The sequence below is a fragment of the Schistocerca cancellata genome, chromosome 2, assembly GCF_023864275.1.
Source record: "Schistocerca cancellata isolate TAMUIC-IGC-003103 chromosome 2, iqSchCanc2.1, whole genome shotgun sequence".
NCBI classification, from domain to species: domain Eukaryota; kingdom Metazoa; phylum Arthropoda; class Insecta; order Orthoptera; family Acrididae; genus Schistocerca; species Schistocerca cancellata.
Window position 1 is genome coordinate 544808804 of NC_064627.1, and position 13844 is coordinate 544822647.

Consider the following 13844-nt stretch of genomic DNA (forward strand, 5'->3'; position numbering starts at 1 on the left):
TTACCGTCAGGAAGCCGATGTGACTCATCGTGCGAGGAAGCAGCCATGCGGAAAATTATTCACTGAATGAATGAAAGACGCGTCTTTTGGTAATCCTTGTATTGTCAGGTCAGTAGCCTCTGCAGTTTAGTGGCAGCCGTTGTCGTGCTTATCTCTGGGATGCCAGCAGTAACCATAACGAACGTGGCGAAATGTGTCCTCTCCAGAGATACGTGACAGCGGGCGATAGTGAGATTTGTGCATTTTCGCAGAAAAACAATCCTCAGCAGTTCCTCGCGGGTGTAGGGCTAACGCGACACAACCAGGACTCATAGCGTTGGCTCGAAATGAAATCCTAGGTCATTTTCCTCTCATGAGTGGACTCTGTTTCAGTCTTTAAGATCTGAGACAAAAAACAAGAAAAAGATAAGAAAAGTACGAGAGAGTAAGAAACACTCGCTTGAATACCAGCAGAAACCGAAACCTGTTTACCCTTTATGATATATTTCAACTTGAGTGTAAGTGTAAAAATGGTTCAAATGGCTCTGAGCACTATGGGACTTAACTTCTGAGGTCATTAGTCCTCTAGACTTACAACTGCTTTAACCTAAATAACCTAAAGACATCACACACATCCACGCCCGAGGTAGGATTCGAACCTGCGACCGTAGCAGCAGTTCGGTTCCGGACTGAAGCGCCTAAAGCCGCTCGGCCACTGCGGTCGGCTCGCAGGTAACCAAGAAACAAATTATTATTAAAGAGGTACACCCTATTTTCGACGACGAAACACATATTCACCTTTCTCAATGATAAACAGAGTGTAGTTGTAAAGGAAAAACGTTCCGTCAAGCAGCGCGGGGTAGCCGCGCGGTTAAAGGTGTCTTGCTACGGTTCGCGCTGCTCCCTCCGTCGGAGATTCGAGTCCTTCCTTGGGCATGGGTGTGTGTGTGTTGTCCTTAGCGTAAGTTAGTTTAAGTTAGAGTAAGTAGTGTGAAAGGCTAGGGACGGGTGACCTCAGCAGTTTGGTCCCATAGAACTTACCACAAATTTCCAAATTTTTCCGTTCCGTCAAATTCCAACTTTTCCGTCAATCGTCTGAACAAACAAGTAATACATTAAGTGATTTCGCCTACCGAACTCATGATAGCACTTTCGCAGCTGTCAGTCCACGTAGCCAATTAAGAAAGTGACACACAGATTCGATGTAAGTTTGTGCTTTCTGCCTTGTGGAACAATAATTTGTTCTACTTTTCCACTGCGCGCAGCTATTTTTCTCCCTCCTTAGCCTTAGGTGTCTGAGATGAACTGAAACTACTGACGGTTTGTTACTGGCCCATTTTCGTCGCTCCCGACAATATACCACTTCCACTCTAAGGTGAACCGTTTTCCACAATTCTCGCATTGCTGGTAAAACTCTTCAATATTTCTCATAATCCCTGCAATCCTACCTACTCTCACAGTGATGATCTTTGTTTTTGCAACTCGCTTTACACCTCCTTAAGCAAAATATTGATTGCAGCGTAGAGAGTACGCTTTTCGCGTCCTTCGTGAATTAATACCGCCACAGAACATCATTTACCTCTCCTTGAGATGAAGCTTGGGTACCCGCAGAAATTTGTTGCTCTCCCAAGATAAACGTCGTCTAGGTGTTACTCTATGGGGAAAGCATACGGGTCCAAGTATCCGCACGGGACTGTAATCACCTACTGTAAATTTTTTCATAGCTGGAAAGTCTTTACAGTTTCGCTCAGCTTTTGTTACGCTTCCTTTGCATCATTTCCTCAGTCGCACCTGTATCTGCCGTGTTGGACTCAAGAATATTTCCTTTTTGTCAGAAATACAATATAGGACAATACTAGTTAACGTTAGGTTGCCAATGCCGTATCATACTGCTGTTGTTACACTGCCGAAAGAAATGCAACACCAAGACGAAGCCATTTCATCGACAACTGTTGGGACGGTTAGTTCATCATTGCAGAATACATGATGGCAAATACAGGCCAAATTAAACACTCGTGTCACAGTAAAGAGTGCCCAAACAGTGGCATCAATACGCAGTGTACCTCCACCCCTACCCACCCTTTCCCCATCCCCCTTCCCCCAAATACCACAGTCTGGCGGCGGCGAAGTCGTGTATTCTCGTACGAAACGGTCGAAAAGGTGACGAACGGCATGTTGCGAGAGATTGTCCCAAGCGCCGAGCACCTCTTGTTGCAATCCCGCAATGATTCTCGCAGGCGCTGGACAACGAGTAAATTGCCGCTTCATCCTGTCCCATATGTGCTCAACTAGCGGCAAATCTGGTGATCTTGCCAGGACGAGCAGGTTGCGTCGCAACAGCGGCGTATGAACGTGCACTGTCTTGCTGAAAACTGGTTGCTCCATCCTCCAGAAACACTCCCCCCCCCCCAAGCAGCGGGTTTCTATTCGCCAGTCGACGCTTGCACGACACCAAAATAGCCCTTCTTGCTGTTGTCGCTGTGTCAGTGGCAGCACCTCCAGAGGCACGCGAGATCTTGGTCCTGTTGCGAGCAGACAGTTTCCGGTGGTTTTTGTGACACATGAGGTGCAACTTGTGCCCAGACTCCTTCCCTAGATGATGTTCGGTCGGCCATTGCTGCTCCCACAATGCGTCGATCCTGATATGCGTTTGTACTATGCGGACGTCTAGAACCTGGTCCGTTTGGGAATGCTCCACGGACACATTCTTCCCTAGACGATGTTCGGTCGGCCATTGCTGCTCCCACAATGCGTCGATCCTGATATACGTTTGTACTATGCGGACGTCTAGAACCTGGTCCGTTTGGGAATGCTCCACGGACACATTACCGCTACATTTTGCCCATCAAGAGCAATAATCCGTAGATATGTCCATCCAGCTTTCCACAGGCCTACAATGCGACCGTCTTCAAACGGCTGAAGTTGTTCAACAGGTGTACGGACTCGTCGGCGGGACTGAATGTTGCGCATACTGATCACCGTATTTTGACAAGTTAAAGACTAGGGTGCATTAAAGACTAGTGTGCACCTTTAATTTGTGGCTACATTTACTTACGCTTCTACTCCTCCGAGGACAATAAAGCGATGAATCTCATAAGCAGAATAAAATTAAACTTCACCTTTCCTTCAAACTACAGTATATCGATCAAGACCAATGATACTGCGTCGTTTCAGATAATTAATAAGCCGCTTTTTTCGGGACTGCACGTAGAAAAGAATTCAAAAATTTGTTGTTAAATGAAAACTCTGCCATACGTGTATCAGACCTTCTGGCACAAGTGCGACAGAGCCCTGTCATTAGTGATGAAAACAATAATAGTTCTCCCCCGTTTCTTTTTCAGGATTATCCTTCACCAGAGTGTTGTGATACGGTGGGTATGTCAGCTACTGCTATAAAAAGCTACTGCAAATTGTAGCATATCGTGAAATGTTTCCAACTCTCTCGCATTATTTCTGCTGAGATAGTACGATAAACGCATCAAACTTGATGAAACACATGATTAAACCGTTTCGTAGTTCTTTCTCCTACTGATACAGTCGACGGAATGAAAAAAAGAAAGCCATGGAAGCACAGCTGTAAAAGTCACTAAACATTTATTTGGACTGCAGTTTTCATACTTACAAGTGCTCATTTAACTACAGCTTTTATTCTGTCTCCACAGGCCTCATTCACGAGCAGCTTCGAAAGTGTACAGTTAGCGTGCAAGAGTTGTATGATGATGTTTCTGTGGTTTGGAGCGGGGAAGCTTTCCCCGCAGCATAATTTTGGTGGTCGGGTATTCGTTACTCCCATCTCGCAGATTTTCTTTTACCAGTAATTAGGGTGACTAGACGGCGGCTGGTGTGTCTGGCGTCACGCAGACAGCCTTTCGCCCCCCCCCCCCCCCACCTCGTCACTCTTGTTTCGCTCTTCTACCCTGTGACTATTATAGCTTACAGCCTTGTAATACTTTAGAAATGAAAGCACGCGTACGTTCTTTCCTTCATGCGCAATGCACTTTACATTACAGTTACGCGATTTTTATTTATTTGCGTACAAATTTATAACACTTCTACTCAACCGATGCATAACAATAGCGATTGCAGCAATATTGTATTTCTTCGAATACGTACCGAACATATGAAAGATTTCCGCTACGAGAATTACAGAATTGTTCGCGTCGAATCAGTAACTTAAGCTTCAACTTCTTTGATTAAATGACCCAAGTTAAAATTGTGTGCCCTACTAGGACTCGAAACCGGACACGTGAACTATCCCATCAAAAGTATCCGGACGTCCCTACGTGATACAGAATTGACAACTATATGTCCCGAAAGGCGGATCCGCCACTATAAAAGGAGGCGGGAGTGTTGGGTTGTCAATACAGAGGCAGTAACAGCGGGACGCTTCGGTCAGGCGAGCTCATTGACTTCGAATGTGCACCAGTAACGGAGTAACGAGTCTATCAGGAATACTTCAACCCTTCTACAGCTATCCAAGCGACATTTGTTGATGCGATTTTGAAGTGGAAACGCGAGTGAACAATCAGAGCTGAACCAAGACCAAGCAGAACTCAGGTACTGACGAACAGTGACCGTCGTGAATTGCGGAGGGCGGTTGTTCTAAAAATCGCATAAAATCAGGAGAAGCAATCACTCGTGAGCTCCAAAGTGCTATCAGCGGTCCGGATAACATAGTGTCCGTGCGTAGGGAATTACACTACTGACCATTAAAATTGCTACACCACGAAGATGACGTGCTACAGACGCGAAATTTAACCGGCAGAAAGAAGATGCTGTGATATGCAAATCATTAACTTTTCAGAGCATTCACACAAGGTTGGCGCCGGTGGCGACACCTACAACGTGCTGACATGAGGAAAGTTTCCAACCGATTTCTCATACACAAACAGCAGTTGAGCGGCGTTGCCTGGTGAAACGTTGTTGTGATGTCTCGTGTAGGAGGAGAAATGCGTACCATCACGTTTCCGACTTTGATAAAGTTCGGATTGTAGCCTATCGCGATTGCGGTTTATCGTATCGCGACATTGCTGCTCGCGCTGGTCGAGATCCAGTGACTGTTAGCAGAATATGGAATCGGTGGGTTCAGGAGGGTAATACGGAACGCCTTCCTGGATCCCAACGGCCTCGTATCACTAGCAGTCGAGATGACAGGCATCTTATCCGCATGACTGTAACGGATCGTGCAGCCACGTCTCGGTCCCTGAGTCAACAGATGGGGACGTTTGCAAGACAATAAATCTGCACGAACAGTTCGACGACGTTTGCAGCAGCATGGACTATCAGCTCGGAGACCATGGCTGCGGTTACCCTTGACGCTGCATCACAGACAGGAGCGCCTGCGATGGTGTACTCGACGACGAACCTGGGTGCACGAATGGCAAAATGTCATTTTTTCGGATGAATCAAGGTTGTGTTTATAGCATCATGATGGTCGTATCCGTGTTTGACATCACGGTGAACGCACATTGAAAGCGTGTATTCGTCATCGCCATACTGGCGTATCACCCGGCGTGATGGTACGGGGTGCCATTGGTTACACGTCTCGGTCACCTCTTGTTCGCATTGACGTCACTTTCAACAGTGGACGTTACATTTCAGATGTGTTACGACCCGTGGGTCTACTCTTCATTTGAGCCCTGCGAAACCCTTCACTTCATCCATGCTCTGTTTGACTCAATGCCCAGGCGTATCAAGGCCGTTATTACGGCCAGAGGTGGTTGTTCTGGGTACTGGTTTCTCAGGACCTATGCACCCAAATTGCGTGAAAATGTAATCACATGTCAGTTCTAGTATAATATATTTGTCCAACGAAAACCCGTTTATCATCTGCATTTCTCCTTGGTGTAGCAATTTTAATGGCCAATAGTGTAAAAAGAATGGTGTACAATGGCCATGTTGCTTCTCATAAGCAAGACATCTCTGTAGTCAAGTCTAAGACACTGTAAAGAGCGACGCCACAGGGTAGTGGGTGACTGGAAACGAGTGATGTGGAGTTATGTCACGCTATAACCACTGGCAGTCGGATAGAAGGGTTTGTATTTGGCGAACGCCTGGAGAAGGTTACCTGCAATCATGCGTAGTGACAAAAATAACAATAACAAAGCAACATGTTTTTCATGGTTAGGGTGTGGTGCTCTTATTGTGCTTAACAAAACGCTAAATGTAAAAGAATATGAACAAATTTTACAGCACTAAGTACTATTTACAATACAGGAAAAGTTCAGAGACAATTATTGATCGTATCAGCATGACATTGTATTCTGTCATAAAGCAGCATCTGTGAAGCAATTTTTTGTGGAAAATAACATTTCTGAAATGGACTTCTCCCTATCCCAGAGTACCGATGTGAAACCACTGGAACACCTTTTGGACGAGTTAGAACGCCGATTTCACTCCAGAGCCCAGCGTCCAATATCAGTACCTTCTGTGGTTTCGCCTCTTGAGGAAGAATGCCCTGCCAGTCCGCCACAGAGATTCAGACGTCTCATTCAAAGTGTTTCCCGCAGAGTTCATGCCGTCATTAAGGATGAGGGTGGACACACGTCATACTAATGTCCACTAATAGGTGTGCTGATACTTTTCGTGAGATACTGTACCTCTCGCTCCAAGAGATTTGCCAAATGAACTTCCTCAGCACCCAACACGAATCAGTGTAGCAATCGTTATTGAGAGGGTAGCAATTCGGAAAAAAATGGATAATTACATGCCTTCAATGGCGCCTGAAGTGTTCATCTGAGATGAAGTGCGATGTGTTTTAGGATATAGTGTACAGCTTTTTTGTGTCTGTTGTTTGCACTTCATATGCCAAACAGCTACAAAAATGTATCATGTGGAGTCCTGTCCACTCATCTCTTATAGGGTGACCAAAGAATGCTGCTTTCTTGGATAGCTACAAAACAGTTCAAGCAGATCTCATTAATGCTTTTTATTACAATAAAGTAGATTGACAATACTTAACTTTGCTTTACAAGAACGTGTCGCAAGCGACTGGCGGCATGCAAACAGTGCCTTCGCTATATACATTGTCCATGCAAGTTATTCACACTCGCTCATAAGTCACTGCTATCGTTAATATCACTGCTCTTCTAGTCCTCTCTGCTAGTGCCCGTCTTCAACTGTCCGGCTGAGGATGTTTTTTTTTCTCTCTTTCTTTATTGTGATTTCATCCCCCTGCTCCATATGGGGGCAGGGGTGGGCTGTCAGCGGCACAATCCGCCGCTCTTCAGCCGAGTGACATGACAACTAAGACAAGAATAAAATGTTACAGATAAGGCGATAATAAAGGGGGACATAAAACACAGTAAGGGAGGCCGAGGCTGGCAGGAGCGGCACTCATATTCTCTTCTTGTAGAGGCCACTCCTGTCCTGGTGACGTCATAGCGTGCTGTTGGCTGACGTCGACTCACAGCCTTCTCTATTCTCGTGTTCTTCATCTTCGAGTCGGCGGTGTTCGTTACGCCGGAACATAGGAGAGATGATCTAACAAGAAAAACAACAGTACAAAGCTAGTACGTTCTCTGTCTGAAGTAGTAAATTTGGTTACCACCATAGCGCAGGGTACACCAAAACTTTAGTTTCAAAAACGGTAAGAAATCCTAAAATGATGTGACTTCTGAACGGGATCCGGCTGCATACCCGGAAATTATCCTAAAATGAGTTTGTTAAGAGCATGAATCAATGGTCAGGTACGAGTATTTCAGGCGACACGAGGTCTCGAATGAGCAATGGTGTGAGAGTTGTGTTTGTATACCGATTATGTTTCATAACTGCATGTCGCATCAACAGTGGTGGCGCTACTTTGAAAAACAAGTCAGTCATCGTAGATGTATAGACGCTTGAGTTTACTACCATTTACAGTTAATGACTAGTTGCAGAATACAGAGCAGTACACGTTAAGGGAACTTGAGAACATGTGTTTAATGTATGCTGCAGCGAGGCGTAATGCCTAAAAAACCGATCAAATTTGCAAATTAATGTTTCGCAACGGACGCCTTCTAATTGGAGTGTAAGTATTGCTGTGGAGGCTGTTGGATCGTGTGAGAGAAGACTTTGCACTCGTCGCTTTCAACAGTTGACTGAGCTTTAGTTTTGTGTAAGTTGTTTATGTCAACAAAAAACTGAATATTAGTTTCTTATTTTAGCATACTCAGTCAGGCTTCCTCTGCCATTTGACTAATTCTGACCCTAAGGATCTGCATGTAATAGAGTCCCAATCAAGACATAGAAATTGGCATCCAAAGGAAAATCCAATCTAAAATTCGTTGGATCTTCTCTACAGAGTTGTAAAAACACACCATGGAGAATAACTCAGAACTCTGTCATTGGATGTCTTCGGTCCGATGTTACCGAGATCGCTCTACGTGATAAGCTTCTTCTGCTCAGCCTCTGCTGGAAGTAGAGCTGCCTGATCGCTCCGTGGCAGAGTTTGTGGAGCGAACGCGTTTCCAGACTTTCTCGCAGACTGAGCTAGTTGCTGTCAGGCCAAGAAAGAAGTGTCGCCCTTGTACCCAGCCATTACTATGAGATAATCTTTTTTGTTTTTTCTTTTATTTTTTTTATTTGCAACCAGTAACATTGATTGTAGGTGACGAAGTAACAGGTGGCCATGAACTGTAGCAGATGAAGCTTTACGATCAATACAAAGCATGCCGATAAAATAAGTCAGATACCACTGACTTTACGTTTCTGAACATTTGAAACAAGTTGCCAATTTTTGCACAACTTTGAAATATACCATGATCTGACTGAATATTTATGCAGCTTCTCTCAGACAGTGCTTCACTAGGACACCCGAAGCTACCTTCTACATCTGATGATGACTCTCCGGCCACGATAACATGCTGCATCCTCCCTGCCAAAAAATCCTCAGTTCACAAATTTCACTTAATACCCTATATGACTGCACTTTTGACAATAGGTGTAGACGTGGTACTGATTCAAAAGCGTTTCGAAAATCAAGAAATACGATCGTTTTTTCCGGAATCCCTGCTGGTTGGTATTGAGGAGGTCATTCCTTTGAAACATCTCCTCATGTTTGAGCTCAGACTAAGTTCTACAAATGTACAACAAATCGATGTCAAAAATATTAAATTAAATTAAATTGGGGATGTTCTCCTCGATTTTCCTTTGTAAAGGAAAGTTTAAAAACGGAGTTAAGCACTTCAGCTTTATCTTTGTTACCCTCAATTGCAGTTCCTGTCTCATTCGCTAGGGACTGGACACTAACTTCGGTGCTATTAATAGCCTCTACATACGACCAGAATTTCTTTGGGTTTGTCAAAGATCTTTTGACAATATTCTGCTACGGTAGTATCGGAGGCATCGCGCACTGCTCTCTTGACAGCCAAGCGCGTTTCAAATGTCTAGACGAAGACCCATCTTCGTAACACAGAGTGGTTATAACTAAACTTCCGGTACTTGAGCCTGTGTGGACGAAAAACTATTTACCGAATGGGTACACAACTTTAGTTATGATGCTCAGACTGTGCGGTGCAGTATTGACTTTGTAATTGGTGTTAATGTCATGAGTTGCCGTTAAGCACCGGTACTCGTACGGTGACGTAGGACTGAAACACAAGCATCAGTGTGCATTACAACCGCAGACAGTCAGTATGGGTCTGGACAAAGCGAGCAGAGCTTTAAGCGCAAAACTGTTTTATCAGAACAACAGCGATAGTGTTACTGATCTTCTCGAGTAGCAACGCATTAACGGAATACGGGGTTGAAGAACATGACTCAGAAGTTCGAATTAACTGTCGATTTGGGAACTGCTCCTGGGAGAGCACAAATTGCGTCACAAATTGCTGAAGAAGTTACTGGGGCCACGGCTGAGAGTGTTGGGCGCAATGTGCGATCTTCAAGCAGTGCACGAGCTGTTTCACAACGTCTGAACATGTCATGGTCCACCTTCAAAAAGTACCGCAAAAAAATGTGAATTCCGATTCCAGGCTGCCATGGATGCAAATGGTCGTCACATTGACCAGCATTTGTAACTTGCAGCGTAAACGTGATGCAACGTAACAAATGTTACCCTCTCATGTGGAAATTAAAACGTGTTTCTTTCAGCTTTTTATTCTATATTTCTCTTCCGGCTATCCTTACAAATGTTTCCACAAATGTTCCACAAATGTTTCCCTCCCATCGTACTTGACAGTACTCGAGACAGCTTGGCTACAGTCCCAAGTGAAACGGAACTCCAATGAAGTTCCAGCAAACGCCGAAGAATAAACAGTGGAATGTTTAGATCAGGTTTATTCTTAGGATGAACGGATTCTACCAGGAATTATTTCTTAATGGGAGGACTGTAACAGCGTGCCCACGGTCTCGTGAGCCCGACTGAAGAGCTACTTGAATTAGAAGTAGCGGCTCCAAGACGTGGAAAGCTGGCAGTGGCTACCAGAGAGGTGTGCCGACTGCACACCCCTCCTCCATATAGCATCCGAATGACGCCATTAGCTGGCCACACACGAGCTTACTTTAATGACGGCCCACGAATATTTCCGACGGATTCTGGAAAACCCGCACGCCACGCCTGTGAGTTAGTGGACACGTGACCTGCAGCTCGGCACACGCGAGCTGATTTTAATGACGGGCACGTTCAGAAAGTCCGAGTTTCCTGTGGTTCCCAGGTGACAGCAAGTTTTAGATGTTACAAGTATATGGAAAGAGAGGACCAGTGACCACATCGAAGAAGTTATACAACTGTACCGCGAAATGCCGTGTTTGTGGAAACTGACACGTGAATATTGCAGGAACAAGACCATAAAATTTAGGGCCGATAAAGAGACGGTTGAAATATGAGGGCGTGATGGAAATTTATGCCTCCGAACGTTTTCTGTGAAAACTCCGACACATTTTTAAATAAAACAAACTTTATTAACACTCTACATCTTTATTCTTCACTCTACATATTAATTCCTCAACATAGTGACCCTGGCGACGACCATATTTCTCCCAATGAGAGACCACTTTGTTGATACCGTCACTGTACATTATATGACTTTAGTGACGGAGCCACAGTATCATCTCTGCTTGCACAGCTTCACCATTATCAAAGTGAAGTCCTCGAAGGCGTTCTTTAAGTCTTGGGAACAAATGGAAATCACACGTGGCCAAGTCGGGACTGTGTGGAGGGTGACCGATGACAGTGAACCCAAGGCGTCGTATTGTTGCAGATACCATAGCGCTCTTGTGTGGTCCAGCATTCTCATGCTGAAGGAGGGGGTGCTCCACATGTGGACGAAATCTTGAATTCGAAACTCGATTGCAACCTGCTGTTTCTCGCGTACCGACATTGTTACGTTACACACCGCATGTCTCTCACTACAATTCGGAATCCTCTAGCGGCAGACAGGTAAAAATATGTAGACATTAAGAATAAAGACGTAGAATGTTAATAACGTTTGTTTTATTTAAAACGATTTAAGACTTTTCACATAAAAAGTTCGGAGGAATTTCTTTTCAGCACACAATATTTGAAACCCAACTTTCAGTAAAGAGCTCAGAAAAGGGCGGACGCTGAAACAACTGGAAAAGTTGGGAATGAATTGTATGGATCAACACAATGGTGAGTACCACTAAACAATTGCTTGTACTGGTTCATTATTGTATTAATATCAACGGTGTTAGGTTCATTGTTTTACAGATATTACCAATCACTGTACTTAACAAAGGATCAAGAATGCCCTTTCCCTAGCTTATCGAACCATCACGATTCATAGAGGAATGCCCACAGTCCTGAATCACATCGATATGTCTGGAATGTAGCGTTTCGGCAACCGATTTTTTGACCGTGACCTGTGGCCAGTGGAGCATGCGCCAGGTTCAGGGTACGTGGATAAATCACGGAAGTCCGTCAACTTGCTCGGCACACGAAGGGACCCGACGTCGGGACAGATTTGAGATACTAGATCCAACGGGAGAGATCTGCACTTCATTGGAAAATGACAGACTCGATATCGGCAGCCGAATCCGTCAAAAATATCTGCGATACTGGCCCGTAATTCCGGCCCGTCGCAGAAATCTGCTCGTATGACGATAGCTACTGGCAAAGGATGACACGGCAACTGGTCGGTATCGTGGAATTTTAGGTACAGGAATGTGTATATGCGTTGTTGATTCTGTTACACATCCAAAAGTTGTATTCTTTGTAGATTTATTGTTTGTTTGCAGTAGTGTAGGCTGGTTTGAAAGCTCTAATACTAGTCGGTGACAAACATAACTGCAGAATTAGTCAAAAAATGGTTCAAATATCTTTGAGCACTATGGGACTTAACGTCTGAGGTCATCAGTCCCCTAGAACTTAGAACTACTTAAACCTAACTAACCTAAGGACATCACACACATTCATGCCCGAGGCAGGATTCGAACCTGCGACCGTAGCAGTTGCGCGGTTCCGAACTAAAGCTCCTAGAACCGCTCGGCCACCGCGGCCGGCATTAGTCAAAAAGACTGAAACAGCGAAGACCTATAACTATTTTCCTGACACAGAGAAGTAATACGAGACTGAGAGTGTAAAAAGATGTCACACAGCAAAAGTAGCAAAAGCGAAGAGATATAAGGAAAAATAGTATGTAGAACACTGTATAGTTAGTTCAATATTCAGAATAGAAAAAAGGGAAACATATCATGATAAAGATTCACATAAACGTAAATTTATATGCAACGGTCGATTATTGTCATTAAGAAAGTGGAGTCTCTTCTTCTTTCAGAAGGCTAAGCATTTCTGTGTAGTCATACCTTCCTTTTTCAGCAGTCCTGTTTGTCTCCATGTATGAAAACATCCCATGTCACTGATCATTTTTTATGGGATGTTCTTGGTCTTCCCTCGTTTTCTTCCCTATGATTTTTTAATTTAAAAAAAGGTATCATTTCTAATTGAGTGTCCAGTGAGTTCTCGTTTTCGTTGGCCTTAACTTCCAGTAGTTCTTTCTTCTCGTATTTCTTGTAGAAACAGCTCGTTCCTTTCTCTGTCAGTCTTGCTAGAGTTGTAATTTTCCTGCGTAATCACACTTGTGCAGCTTCGTCCTGTTCTGCTAAGGTCCAGTATACAAATCCGTATGTCAGGACACTCCACACAAATGTCTTTGTGAATCCTGTCTTAGTGTGGAACCTGATGTGCTTATTTAACTGCAGATTCTTCTTATTTTGGAGGGCGCTTTCGACCAATGCTGTTCTTCTTTTGATTGACTTCCGACGTCTATTGTTTTCCTCCACATTGTTACCGAGATTGCGAAATCGGTAACTTCCTCGAGTTGCTCACTGCGTATTGTTATGTCAGCATTATCTCTACTACTTTCTTTCTTATCTACAACTATGATATTTGCCTTTGTTGGTATTTATTTTTAGTTTTAGTTCTGTTCTATCTTGATTTAAGATCCTAAGCATTTTATTCAATTTCTTATCGGAGTTTGTGATTGTTTCAGTCTCCTCGGCAAATCTGATTAGTCAATATGCATTTTGATTCCAATCGTCCTTTCTTTCATCACTGTTCTGCCCCTTCGATGGACATATTAAATAAGTAAGGTTATACGGGTCACGTCTGTCTCGCTCCCCTCCTGATTCTTGCTTCTTTGTTGCTACCATTAACATCCAGTTCAGTAAAGTATTAGTGGATGAGGGTTTCTATGTAAAAATACTGATCATGTCCAGGATGTCAATACTGTTGTTTTACTTAAGTTCTCCGGCAACGTTTATACGTGTACATCTATATTCTATCAAACCTCCCGTTCCATATGCAGATTTTACCCTGGAAAAAGGTCGGGCGGTACCTTCATGTTAGTATCGTGGTCATGCACTGTCTGACCAAAAATACTGGGACATATGTTAGTGGACATTACAATATGAGGTGTGTTCACCTTACG